Source organism: Hyla sarda, chromosome 4, assembly GCF_029499605.1.
Source record: "Hyla sarda isolate aHylSar1 chromosome 4, aHylSar1.hap1, whole genome shotgun sequence".
NCBI lineage: Eukaryota > Metazoa > Chordata > Amphibia > Anura > Hylidae > Hyla > Hyla sarda.
In genome coordinates, this window is record NC_079192.1 from 280,845,997 (window position 1) to 280,860,777 (window position 14,781).

Genomic DNA, 14,781 nt, shown 5'->3' on the forward strand with positions numbered 1-14,781 from the left:
AAAAAAACGGGGCAGTTGGAAAAAGGTACTGCGCCCCAAAAATCTCCCCAAAATACAGGGGAGACATCCAGGCAGGCAAAGGAGCCTGCACCGTCCTGCTGTCCTTACACAGGACAGAAAAAAAGTGAGATGGCCTAGGGGAGGAGGCCTTTTATGGGGGGCTAATTAATTTAAATTATTTGGGCGGAATAAAAAATTCCACCGTCCTGCCAGCTTCACAGGGGTAGAACACCCCACTTGTGCTGCTGGTTAGGACGTAAGGGAACTTCTCTTTCCTATATGTACATTTTGCAATTTTTTTTTTTTTTTTTTAAGTCATTCTACTATTGCATTTTTGTAGCTACATATGGGAATGTTTTGATTCTCCTAGAATATGTTACATTTTATATACCTTTAAAAAGGGGCCTTATGTTGATGGTCTGAAATTCTTTCCTCATGCAGTTGGTATTGATCAGCTACCCTCATTACTATGCCACAATGTTCCAGACAATTATTTGGCGTGTCATGTATCATTTACTTATTTAAGTTGATAATATCAGACAATTCACATATCTCCACATCTCACAGTCTGCATAGACAGAAAGTTTACTATTCCTTTATCATTGAAATGTCTATGAACTAGATGTAGCCTTTATTCCTTAAAAGGGGTACACAGCTGGAAAACATTTTCAAATCAACTGGGCCGATAAAGTTAACACTATTTAAAAATCCAAATGTTTCCCATATTTAGCGGCTGTATGCTCCAGAGAAAGTTGTGTAGTTCTTTCCAGTCAGACCACAGTGCTAGCTGCTTATACGTCTGTCCATGTCAGGAACTGTCCAGAGTAGAAGCAAATCCTCAAAGCAAACCTCTCCTGCTCTGGACAGTTCCTGATACGGACAGAGGTATCAGCAGAGAACACTATGGTCAGACAAGAAAGAACTACACAACTTTCTCTGTAGAATACAGCAACTGATAGATGCTGGAAGAATAGAGTTGTTTTAATAGAAGTAATTTACAAATCTGTTCAAATTTCTGGCACCAGTTGATCTGAAAAATGATTCCCCAACGGAGTACCCCTTTAAGAGTTTATTCATTTACTGTAACCTGCAAATATTTGATGTTTTAGATTTAAAGCTGTGTTAAATCATTGAAATCTGATGCATCAAATATGCACAGAATATTGTGTGTATTTATCCTAATAGTTTCATGAATTCACCCACTACATTATGAATTTGCACTCATCTTTATTTATGTCCTCATTCATAATTTACAGATTAGAAATATTTTTGTGAACAGATAAAGCTACAAATCCTAAAATATTGGAATAATCGATCGTAATATATTTCTGCATCACTTATGCTGCACAGACACACTGAACTAGATGTAAAGTTCATTCCTAAATTAGTTCCATAAATTCACCCACTTCGATATTAATTTGCAGTCATTTTTCTGCTTTCTCTGTGGTCCTTATTTATCATCATGCATAGTTGGAAACAATTTAGGTAAACTGATAAAGCCTTAAGTATTCCATATAATCAATGAAATAGACTAATTGTCTGATCTTATTGTATCTCTGCATCGCCAAGACTGCACAGTCTTTGAACTAGATGTAAAAGGTCATTCCTGAAAAGTTCCATGAATTAATTTGCTTCCTTATAAATTAGCATTAGTCAGTTTTCTTTATGGAATAAAACAAAGTTTCTATGTGTAGCAAATCAGACGCCATTCAAATCATACACACACACACACACACACACACACACACACACACACACACACACACACACACAAAACAACCAAGGAGTATATAGATTCCAAATATCTTTATTGAAACACAAATTCAAAAGAATAAATTAATAATTCATTAAAAAATGTATGAGTGATACTGGTAGGAATCGAACAAAAAGTGAAGGCTTACAAATAACAATAGACAGTAAATAGAGTTACTTCAGGAGATATGGGGGAACAGTGTGCCTAAGACAAAAAACCCTAATAATGCATCAAAGGTAAGCTGGTAGTATGTATAATACTGATAAGTATAGTAGGCTAAAAGTAATGAAAAGAGAAAAAGTAACAGTCATTACCAAGTGGAGAATGTAAATGGTAAGCCTAAACCACCCGACAATACGCTCCAATGGCTTCTTCCGGAGGACGAGGACGACAGAGGGGGGGAGGGGAGTCTGGAGGACGAGGACGACAGAAGGGGGGGGGGAGGGTCTGGAGGAGGAGGACGACAGAGGGGGTGGGTCTGGAGGAGGAGGACGACAGAGGGGGTGGGTCTGGAGGAGGAGGACGACAGAGGGGGTGGGTCTGGAGGAGGAGGACAACAGAGGGGGTGGGTCTGGAGGAGGAGGACAACAGAGGGGGTGGGTCTGGAGGAGGAGGACGACAGAGGGGGTGGGTCTGGAGGAGGAGGACGACAGAGGGGGTGGGTCTGGAGGAGGAGGACGACAGAGGGGGTGGGTCTGGAGGAGGACAAGGAGGACGACAGAGGGGGTGGGTCTGGAGGAGGACAACGACAGAGGGGGTGGGTCTGGAGAAGGAGGACGTACCGGTACGTCATGAGTCCGCACCCGATCTATAACGCGGGGCCACGGCGTGGTCCCGCATCATAGCAGGTCAGGCCCGGCCGTTAATAGCGTGGCTAAGAGCACGTGGCATTGATCGCGGTGCCGCGGACTATTAACCTTTTAGATGCGGTGTTCAAAGTTGAACACCGCGTTTAAAGTGAAAGTAAAACCATGCCAGTTAGTTCAGGGAGCTGTTTGGGATCGCCGCGGTGAATTCGTGGCATCCTGAACAGCTTACATGACAGCCGGAGGATCCCTACCTGCCTCCATGCTGTCCGATCGCCGAATGACTGCTCAGTGCCTGAGATCCAGACATGAGCAGTCAAGCGGCAGAATCATCAATCAGTGGTTTCTTATGAGAAACCAGTGATCAATGTAAAAGATCAGTGTGTGCAGTGTTATAGGTCCCTATGGGAACTATAACACTGCAAAAAAAAAAGTGAAAAAAAATTGAATAAAGATCATTTAACACCTCCCCTAATAAAAGTTTGAATCACCCCCCTTTTCCCATAACAAAAAAAAAAAATTGTAAATAAAAATAAACATGTGGTATCGCCGCGTGCGGAAATGCCCAAATGATAAAAATGTCTCATTAATTAAACAGCACAGTCAATGGCGTACGTGCAAAAAAATCCCACAGTCCAAAATAGTGTCTTTTTGGTCACTTTTTATATCATGAAAAAATTAATAAAAAGCGATCAGTAAGTCCTATCAATGCAAAAATGGTCCCACTAAAAACTTCAGATCACTGCACAAAAAATTTGCCCTCATACCGCCCCATACATGGAAAAATAAAAAAAGTTATAGGGGTCAGATAATCACAATTTTAAACGTATAAATTTTCCTGCATGTAGTTATGATTTTTTCCAGAAGTACGACAAAATCAAACCTACATAAGTAGGGTATCATTTTAATCGTATGGACCTACAGAATAAAAATAAGGTGTAATTTTTACCGGAAAATGTACTACGTAGAAACGGAAGCCCCCAAAAGTTACAAAATGGCTTTTTTTTACTGTTTCGCCGTAGATTTTTGTGTAAAATGACTGATGTCATTACAAAGTAAAATTGGTGGCGCAAAAAATAAGCCATTATATGGATTTTTAGGTGCAAAATTGAATGAGTTATGATTTTTTAAAGGTAAGGAGGAAAAAAACTAAGATGCAAAAACGGAAAAACCCCAGGTCCTTAAGTGGTTAAGTCCCCTCACAGGTTATTCATCTATATGAAGAGAAAAAGGCAGGAAGGAAGAGAAATCATAAGGTATCAAGTGCATTTATAGATCCTGAGGGAAGGAACTTATTAACAACAGAAGTCCGGTCTGTATATGTATGTGAACACTACAGTATATAGCAGTAAGACCAGTCCAGCATATACTGTATATATTCCTACCGCATAGTTATAAAGGAAATATGTATGTCTGACAAGAAACAGTTCTCCCTGTATATTAGCAAAGAACTGACAAACTATACATTCCCATAGACTTGCTAACCCACTTGTAGTAATTTGGGAAAGATTTAGTGCAGTTTTGATGTGAAAGTCCACGGAATTTGCTGCAGTATCTGGGAGCACATCGGTATCTGAAGCCACCTAAGAGATTCTGTGAGGGTAAGCCCCGCCCCCAATCAGGACATCACCTGAAGCAGAAATTGTATGCACATTAAAGTATTCAATTACTAGGAGGCTTTGCCTGTAACATCCGCTGTTAGTAGGTGCCATCTCCTGAAAAGAAGAAAATACAAATTATATTAGAAAGTTTTAAATAACATTTACATAAAAGCCAACATCAATATAACATTGCACATATCAGCTGACATCTCCTTCCTCTTTACTTTTCCATGTCATGCTTTACATTTCATAATTGTTGTAGGCCAATGGTCATGGTAGTTAAAAGTATTGGGGCACTAGCCATAAATTGGAGGGGATCTGGAAAGCTCTCCATAAACCTTGCATAAAGACTACATTCAGCCAGTGGGATCCACTAATCACTTCCCAGAGCCTCCATAGTAGGGGTCTTCGACTATTTGAAGACCGGGTCCGTTTATCCAGGTCTGTCATCATCTGAAGGTCCAAGCTGAACGCTAAGGCCTGGTTCACCGAATGGCCGGAGGGCTGTAAAAGAAATAGGCACTGCCTATTGTAGGACATTACTACAATAGGCAGTGGATGTAAATCGACTGTTTCCTGTATGACCTGAATACCGTCACACTTTGTCCCTGTGCACCCACATGGACTGTGCACCCTCATGAACTATGCTCCCCCCCAATGAACTTTGCCACCACCAGTTGAGTACCACTGCTCTGTAGCAATATGTTAAAGGGAATCTTTAGTCATCAGGGTAGTCCCTGATGGCTTCTGCCAGCTTTGACTCTCTTTATACCAAAACAAGGCGGGCTCTTTCAAAAAAAGGCAGGTGGGGCAAGGAGAAGATGCATGGGACTACCCCAATGACTTAAGTTTTTAAGTGGAACCTTTTTATCATTTTCATGTCCAAACAGAGGTAGTTTGTGCACCTTCTGGTCAGGAAAACTAATGTTGTAGTTTGATAGTTTTTATCATTGGATTGGATTTAGCGTTTAATGCATGTTTGTTTGTTATGTGTATCCTTTTATACACCTGTGGCGATGGGACTGAATGAAACACCTGAACTCAATGATTGAGGAGTGTCCCAATACTGTTTTCCACGTAGCATAAGTGAACACATTCTGTATAAATGACATGATATGATGACTATAGATACCGTGCAGTAGGTATACGTGCTAATATGACCTATAGTCACAGTTGTACGATATACAGTAACCGACTATAGATCGCAATACCACATACCTACTGCACTTTTAAGCCCCCTAGAAAACTTGCCTGTTTGCTAATACACTGCACTACTACTATATTGTACTACTATTACTTCAGCCAACCTAAAAACTAATGAGCTTCAATAGCAGTTCCACCTGATCATCATCATCATCCATCATCATCTCGAACCCACAACAGTAAAAATAGTAAGTTATTGAAATAAATTTCAGTAAACTGTAAAAATGCCAATCTGACTCAATTAAAGTAATCAAAGAAGCTCTTAGGCAAGACCCTGCTCATCTCAAATATATATCTTAAAACCAAACTCCTCCTAGCAAAGCAAATAGTAGTCTACCACTGTTCTACCAGCAAAAATTTTGGATCTACAATGTGGGATTATTAACAGGTTTGACTTCATGTGACTAGCTAATAGCTTTGGACTGCCAATCTATGGGGTATGAGAGGTCAAAGTTTAAAACTTAAGAACTTACCATGATTTTGTCAAGATTTCAAGTCTTATGCTAATAGGATGAGTGGAGCAGAGTATGGTAAGGTACATCACAATCTTCACATGGTCTTCTATAACAGGTAGAATGAACATCTCATACCTACAAGAGAACAAATTTTTTTTTTACGAAATGTTCTGTGACATATCAATCTTTGTAACAATAGTAACTATAATTAGCTTGTAACTACTAGTAACTCTTAAAAAATCTTAAAGCCATCTTGAAACTAGACTGACTAACAAAAACTAACCAAAAATAGCAGTCTTCCACTGATCCACTAGCACAAAAAGGTTTGGATCCATAATGGGGGGGATTATGGACCGTTATGCCTTTAAGTGACAAGCAGATAGCTTTGTACTGCAATTTTCAGCAAAATCACTACTGAATTGTTTTGCATTAAGCGAGTTAGCACACCGTCATCTTAAATCTAAGCTCCTCCTACAAAGGCAAAACCAACCAAAAATAGCACTAATTCCACTAATCCACCAGCACAAAGGTTTGGATCCACAATGGGGGTATTATAGACCGTTATGCATTCATGTGACAAGTGAATGGATTGCTTAAAGGGGTACTCCCGTGGTTAATTTTTTTGACTATATGGCATCTTCTTTGTAAGTTTAGTTTTTTTGCAATATAGATCTGCTATATGTTTTGGCAGCATGTGTGTGTTTTTCTTACCTGTTTGTTGGGCAGGAAGTTCTGTAGTTCAGAGGATTTTCTTTTACTGTCGTCCACCATGTTCTGAATCTTCTGAATCTCTTGTGGACAAGACGTCAGAGCTTTTATTTTCTCTGTCTGCATGACAGGAATAAGCCACGCCCCCTCATCTCCCCCCCCCCCCCCTCCCGGAGTTCTGCATGAGAAGCCATAGTACACAGCTCCTTATCTCCCCTCCCCCCCTGCTCTGCTCCTGTGGATGCAGGTCTGCACAGGAGAACGGAACACAAAAGATAAATGTGTTATCTGAAGGGAAGGATTACAAGGTGTACGGGCCGGAGATGTACAGACTGCAGGGGAAGAAATCTCATACTGGATCTCTATATGTGAAGGGGGAGGGGGACTCCTGAATGACACATGCTGGGAGTTGTAGGTTGTAGTCCCTGTTATGTGTGTGTATGCTAGTGTTTCCAAACCAGTGTGCCTCCAGCTGTTGCAAAACTGCAACTCCCAGCATGCCCTGACAGACTTTGGGCACGCTGGTAGTTGCACATTTGCAACAGCTGGAGGTACACTAGTTGGGAAACACTGTTCTAGCCTATTCAGCATACACATCATGTTACACCAGTGTTTCCCAACCAGTGCGCCTCAAGCTGTTGCAAAACTACAACTCCTAGCATGCCCAAAGGCTGTCAGGGCATGCTGGGAGTTGTAGTTTTGCAACACCTGGAGGCACCCTGGTTGGGAAACACTGGTGTATGCCCTATAGAGGTGTGGTGAACTACAACCCCCAGGAGACTACAGAGGCAGCATGCTGGTGTTATACCACAGACTGAAGACTCCTGAATGACATGCTGGGAGTTGTAGTCCCTTTTGTGTGTGTATGACAGTGTATCCCAACCAAGGCTGATTATATTAGTGTGCTGTGTATAAGGTGGCAGACCCGGGAAAATAGTAGGATGGGTAAAGGGCGGAACAAACAAACAAAAAAAAAAAAAGGAGCCACCCCAAACCAGCAAGACATGTGGCATGCTGGGATTTGTGGTTTTCAGCACAGCAAGAAACAGGAAACAGAAGCAAAGATAGGAAAACAAAGTGGGGTATAAAGAGACAGCAAAGAACGGAAATAGAGTAGGCTAAACAACAAGAATAGACATGAAACAAAACAAATAGGGTAAGTTAAAAACTGAAAAACACGTTGACCACCGGAGTACCCCTTTAAACTGAAGCATACATACTGCCCATCTTTAACCTAAGCTACTCCTACCAAAGCAAAGCTGACCAAAAATAGCTGTCTTCCACTGATCCACCAGCACAAAAAGGTTTTGGATCCATAATGGGGGAGTTATGAACCTTTATGCCTTCAAGTGACAAGCAGAGAGCTTTGTACTGCCATTTTGAACAAAATCCCTACTGAATTTTCTTTGCACTAAAAGAGAATTGGCACACCGTCATCTTAAATCTAAGCTCCTCCTACCAAAGCAAAACTGACCAAAAATAGCAGTCTTCCACTAATCCACCAGCACAAAAAGGTTTGGATCCATAATGGGGGGATTATAGACCGTTATGCCTTCAAGTGACAAGTGAATGGATTTCTTAAACTGAAGCATACACACTGCCCATCTTTAACCTAAGCTCCTCCTACCAAAGTAAAGCTGACCAAAAATAGCTGTCTTCCATTAATCCACCAGCACAAGAAGGTTTGGATCCACAATTGGGGGGGTTATGGACCGCTATGCCTTCAAGTGACAAGCAGATAGCTTTGTACTGCCATTTTCAGCAAAATCACTACTGAATTTTCTTTGCACTAAAAGAGTTTGCACACTCATCTTTAATCTAAGCTCCTCCTACCAAAGCAAAACTGACCAAAAATAGTCTTCCACTAATCCACCAACACAAGAAGGTTTGGATCCACAATTGGGGGGGCTTATGGACCGCTATGCCTTCAAGTGACAAGCAGATAGCTTTGTACTGCCATTTTCAGCAAAAGCACTACTGAAATTTTTTTTGCACTAAAGAGAGTTAGCACACTGTCATCTTAAATCTTAGCTCCTCCTACAAAGGCAAAAGTAACCAAAAATAGCAGTCATCCACTAATCCACCAGCACAAAAAGGTTTGGATCCATAATGGGGGGGATTATAGACCGTTATGCCTTCATGTGACAAGTGAATGGATTACTTAAACTGAAGCATACATACTGCCCATCTTTAACCTAAGCTCCTCCCACCAAAGCAAAGCTGACCAAAAATAGCTGTCTTCCACTGATCCACCAGCACAAAAAGGTTTTGGATCCATAATGGGGGAATTATGAACCTTTATGCCTTCAAGTGACAAGCAGATAGCTTTGTACTGCCATTTTCAGCAAAATCCCTACTGAATTTTCTTTGCACTAAAAGAGAATTGGCACGCTCATCTTAAATCTAAGCTCCTCCTACCAAAGCAAAACTTACCAAAAATAGCAGTCTTCCACTAATCCACCAGCACAAAAAAGGTTTTGATCCATAATGGGGGGGAATATGAACCATTATGCCTTCAAGTGACAAGCAGATAGCTTTGTACTGCCATTTTCAGCAAAAGCACTTCCAAATGTATTTGCACTAAAGTGAGTGTGGCACACTCATCTTAACTCTAAGCTCCTCCGACCAAAGCAAAACTGACCAAAAATAGCAGTCTTCCACTAATCCACCAGCACAAAAGGCTTAGATCCACAATGGGGGAATTATGAACCATTATGCCTTCAAGTGACAAGCAGATAAGCTTTGTACTGCCATTCTGTATAAGAAGAGAAGATCCTGACCTACCATGCGATTTTGGGTAGACGTCATGTCTTAAGCAGATTCAATGGCTGGTAAGGTAGTAGGTTTAAGATTCTTGCCATGGTATACTACAACAGGTAGCAGAATGAACTTGTTAAACCTACAAAAAAAGAAAAAAACTGTAAGTTATTGAAGTAAACAAAATTTTTGGAACCACTGAATTCTTAAAAAGTAACGCTAAGTTAAGACACTTTATCTCAACTACATTTTAAAAATAATCTCCTACAAAAGTAAAACTAGCACAAAAAAATAAATAAAATAAAGTCTACCCCGACTTGACCTACCAGCACAAAAATGTTTGGATCCATAATGTGGGGTGATATGAACAAAGTCCACTGTTATGTTTTTTTTTTTTGTTTTTTTTTTCATGTTAAAGTAACCAGACACCTGCTTAAGGTATAACTTTGGCTGCAAAGCTTTTTATTTTATTTTTATTTTTTTTGCACAAATAAAAAAAAATTATCAGTAGTGCACGGTTAGCACTAAAACATGTACAGTATACAGCATATAAGTGCAATTATGCTAGAGAAAAAAAAAAAAATATGGAGGTTCTTAGCATACCATTTGGCCAAATAGTACAATCTCACCATAAAAAGTTAACCTCATTGGGACAAACCCTATAACAATAGATATCCCTCTCCTGGGCTTTTAAAAAACTAAATTCTCAGCAGTTAAGGGCTGACGGCAGTTGTTGTCATTAGACTATGTGGTAGCTGCTCAAGGTATAATAGCAGCTGCGGCCATCTGTTAATCCTCCCCCAGAAATACAGTTTGCTCTAAAACATATGTATAATATGGAACTGCAATACTGCTATAGAGGTTCTTAGCATACCATTTGGCCAAATAGTGTGTACCATCCCACCACGGTAAGGTGACCTCCTTGGGATGGACCCTACACTAAAGATATGCCTCTCTTGGGCTTTTTTTGCCTTTTATTTCTTTTTTTTTGGACCCTACACTAAAGACATGCCTCTCTTGGGCTTTTTTTTTTTTTTTTTTAACTAGACTATGTGGTTATTAGACTATTTTGCTGCTTCTCAAGTATTAGTTTTTTTTTTTGTTTTTGCAACGAGGGCCAGGGAATGCAGAGGACTGGCAAAGACAGCCAGGGATTGCAGAGGACTGGCAAAGGCAGCCAGGAAGTGCGGCAGACTGGCAAAGGCGGCCAGGAAGTGCGGCAGACTGGCAAAGGCGGCCAGGAAGTGCGGCAGACTGGCAAAGGCGGCCAGGAAGTGCGGCAGACTGGCAAAGGCGGCCAGGAAGTGCGGCAGACTGGCAAAGGCGGCCAGGAAGTGCGGCAGACTGGCAAAGGCGGCCAGGAAGTGCGGCAGACTGGCAAAGGCAGCCAGGAAGTGCGGCAGACTGGCAAAGGCAGCCAGGAAGTGCGGCAGACTGGCAAAGGAAGCCAGGAAGTGCGGCAGACTGGCAAAGGAAGCCAGGAAGTGCGGCAGACTGGCAAAGGAAGCCAGGAAGTGCGGCAGACTGGCAAAGGCAGCCAGAAAGTGTGGCAGTCTGGCAAAGGCAGCCAGAAAGTGTGGCAGACTGGCAAAGGCAGCCAGAAAGTGCAGCAGACTGGCAAAGGCAGCCAGAAAGTGCGGCAGACTGGCAAAGGCAGCCAGAAAGTGCGGCAGACTGGCAAAGGCAGCCAGAAAGTGCGGCAGACTGGCAAAGGCAGCCAGGAAGTGCGGCAGACTGGCAAAGGCAGCCAGGAAGTGCGGCGGACTGGCAAAGACAGCCAGGAAGTGCGGTGGACTGGCAAAGACAGCCAGGAAATGTGGCGAACTGGCAAAAATGGCCAGGAAGTGTGGCGACTGCAAAGGCAAGTGACAAAGTCATTTAATTATGGCATTACACAAATTACCCCCTTAATAAAAAACATTGAGACAAGAATAAACATTATTTTAAATTACTTACACTTCGGTTCAAGAGCAGGGATCACAATTCCAGCCAGGGAAGATCAGGTACACCTTCTTGTGAAGGCAAACTAATAGAGATTTATGGAAGAAGAATATGACATAGGTTAAAAGTAGTAACTTATTTGTCAGACAGCAGCTCCTTCCACAGGTTGGTTGTGTTGCACAATATAACAGCATAGGCCATATAGGAAAGACCTTACCGTCTCATCGCAGCTCCTTCCAGTCTGGGCAGATGGTCATCTCACTCTTTCTTGGGTATTAGTGTCCAGGGCTAGCAGGCAGCATCACATTTTTTTACTAACAGAAGAAGAGAAAAAAAAAAAAAAAAAAAAAAAAGCCTACCTAGATACTTGTGAGAAAGACACAAAAGCAGTTGGAAAATGAAGCAACTTTTACATTGTAATTAGAGATAAGCGGAGTTACAGTAGTTCGAACCACTCAGCTTGGCAGTTGCTGACTTTATCCTGCATAAATTAGTTCAGCTTTCAGGTGCTCCGGTGGACTGGAAAAGGTGGATACAGTCCTAGAAGAGTCTCCTAGGACTGTATCCATCTTTTCCAGCCCATTGGAGAACCTGAAAGCAGAATTAATTTATGCAGGCTAAAGTCAGCAACCGCCGAGCTGCGAGGTTAGTGACAAATCAAATTATTGTAACTTCACTCATGTCAAATTGAAATAAAAAAAAAAAATGGCAGGCTCACCCTCCCTAAAGAGCAGAGGTTCATTCCAGTCTTGGCGGATGGTCATCTCACTTTCTTGGGTATTTGTATCCAGGGCTAGCAGGTAGCATCACATTTTCATACTAACAGGAAAAGAATAAAAAAATAAAAATAAATAAATAAAGCCTACCTAGATATTTGTGAGAAAGACACAAAAGCAGTTAGAAAATGAAGCAATTATTATATTGTAATAATAAAAAAAATTAAAAAAAAACATGGCTGGCTCACCCTCCCTTATGAGCAGAGGTTACATGCCCAGCACCACCTATTCTAGTTAAAGGGGTACTCCCCTCCCCAGCTTTCGGAACATTTAGTTTTGAACATTAGTACGGGCTTTGGGAGGTCACCATACCCCCACCCATAGATTTGCATTGAGGGGGCTGCGCGTGAGGTCACAAGGGGTGGAGCATGGCATCACGAGGGGGTGTGGGAACCCTGAAGCGCGCACCAGTGTTGAGAACTAAAATGTTCCGAAGGCTGGGGAGTGAAGTACTCCTTTAAAATTAAACTTGTAATTAAACTCCTCAAGGCTATATAGTACAGTACAAAGTGAATTTGGATAAATGAATAAAATTAATTACAAATGTTGTTTGTCTTACCCAATAGAAAAAGCTTTTGGAGGAAGCACGAAGGAAGGGGCTATTTGAACAAGCCTACGGCATAAGCCATATGGACAAGACCTTACCATCTCAACGGAGCTCCTTCCAGTCTGGGTGGATGGTCATCTTGCTCTTTCTTGGGTATTCGTGTCCAGGGCTAGCAGGCAAATTTTCTTACTAAAAAGGAAAAGAAAAAAGAAAAAAGCCTACCTAGACACTTGTGAGAAAGACACAAAAGCAGTTAGAAAATGAAGCAACTTTTACATTGTAATTAGAGATAAGCAGAGTTACAGTAGTTTGAATCGGCACGAACTTCTCGGCTCGGCAGTTGATGACTTATCCTGCATAAATTAGTTCAGCTTTCAGGTGCTTCGGTGGACTGGAAAAGGGGGATACAGTCCTAGGAGAGTCTCCTAGGACTGTATCCACCTTTTCCAGCCCATTGGAGAACCTGAAATCTGAACTAATTTATGGAAAATAATGTCAGCAACCGCTGAGCTGAGAGGTTCGTGACGAATCGAATTACTGTAACTTCCCTCATTTCGAATTTAAACAAAAAAAAAAAAAAAAAAAAAAAAAAAAAGATAGCTGGCTAACCCTCCCTAAAGAGCAGAGGTTCCATGCCCCACCTATCATCATTAAAGGAAATGTGTAATTAAACTCCTCAAGGCTATACAGCACAGCACAAAATGGATTTGGATAAATTAACCAATATCTGTTGTCTACCCAATAGAACAGCTTCTGGAGGAAGCACAAAGACAGAGGCTATTCGAACAAGCCTATAGCATAAGCCATATAGAGAAGACCTTACCATCTCAACGCAGCTCCTTCCAGTCTGGGCGGATTGTCATCTCACTCTTTCTTGGGTATTATTGTCCAGGGCTAGCAGGCAGCATCAAATTTTCATACTAACAGGAAAATAAGAAAAAAGAAAAAAGCCTACCTAGATACTTGTGAGAAAGACACAAAAGCAGTTAGAAAATGAAGCAACTATTACATTGTAATTAGAGCTAAGCGGAGTTACAGTAGTTCGAGTCGGCAAGAACCTCTCAGCTCGGCGGTTGCCGACTTTAGCCTGCATAAATTAGTTCAGGTGCTCCGGTGGACTGGAAAAGGTGGATACAGTCCTGAAAGCTGAAGTAATTTATGCAGGCTAAAGTCAACAACCGCCAAGCTGAGAGGTTTGTTTTGAATCGAATTACTGTAACTTCACTCATCTCGAATTGTAATAAAATAAAAAAAGGTCTGGCTCACCATCCCTAAAGAGCAGAGGTTACATACCCAGCAACACCTTTTATCATTAAAGGAAATTTGTAATTAAACGCCTCAAGACTATACAGCACAGTACAAAATGGATTTGGATAAATGAATGAATAAATTAATAACTAATATCTGTTGTCTTACCCAATAGAACAACTTCTGGAGCACGAAGACAGAGGCTATTTGAACAAGCCTATGGCATAGGCCATATAGAGAAGACCTTACCATCTCAACGCAGCTCCTTCCAGTCTGGGCAGATGGTCATATCACTCTTTCTTGGGTATTTGTGTCCAGGGCTAGCAGGCAGCATCACATTTTCTTACTAACAGGAAAAGATTTATAAAAAAAAAACAAAAAAAAAAACAAAAAAAAAAACAAAAAAAAAAACAAAAAAAAAAAACGAGATACTTGTGAGAAAAGCATTTAGGAAAATGAAGCAACTTTTATATTGTAATAAAAAATAAAAAAAATGGCTGGCTCCCCCTCCCTTAAGAGCAGAGGTTACATGCCCAGCGCCACCTATTCTAGTTAAAGGGGTACTCCACTCCCCAGCAATCGGAACATTTAGTTTTGAACGTTAGTACGGGCTTTGGGGGTCACCATACCCCCACACATAGACTTGCATTGAGGGGGCTGCGCGTGAGGTCACAAGGGGTGGAGCATGACATCATGAGGGGGCGTGGGAACCCTGAAGCGCGCACCAGCATTCAGAACTAAACGTTCCCAAGGCTGGGGAGTGAAGTACTCCTTTAAATGAAATTTGAACTCCTCAAGACTATACAGTACACTACAAAGTGGATTTGGATAAATGAATGAATAAATGAATAACAAATATCTGTTGTCTTACCCAATAGAAAAAGCTTCTGGAGGAAGCATGAAGACAGAGGCTATTAGAACAAGCTTATGGCATAGGCCATATAGAAAACCTTACCATCTCAACGTAGCTCCTTCCAGTCTGCGCG

General features: G+C 41.4%; 2 long non-coding RNA genes across 2 annotated transcripts; both read right to left on the reverse strand.

Moving 5' to 3' along the window:
* Nucleotides 1-3,587: 3,587 nt before the first annotated feature.
* On the reverse strand, nucleotides 3,588-9,506 carry LOC130367008 (uncharacterized). Its single transcript, XR_008892040.1, has 3 exons — nucleotides 9,311-9,506; nucleotides 5,837-5,953; nucleotides 3,588-4,274 (listed from the first exon to the last, which is right to left on the reverse strand). It is a non-coding gene; the product is annotated as an uncharacterized LOC130367008 (long non-coding RNA).
* Nucleotides 9,507-11,962: 2,456 nt separating this feature from the next.
* On the reverse strand, nucleotides 11,963-13,613 carry LOC130367009 (uncharacterized). Its single transcript, XR_008892041.1, has 3 exons — nucleotides 13,371-13,613; nucleotides 12,646-12,736; nucleotides 11,963-12,043 (listed from the first exon to the last, which is right to left on the reverse strand). It is a non-coding gene; the product is annotated as an uncharacterized LOC130367009 (long non-coding RNA).
* Nucleotides 13,614-14,781: the final 1,168 nt, after the last annotated feature.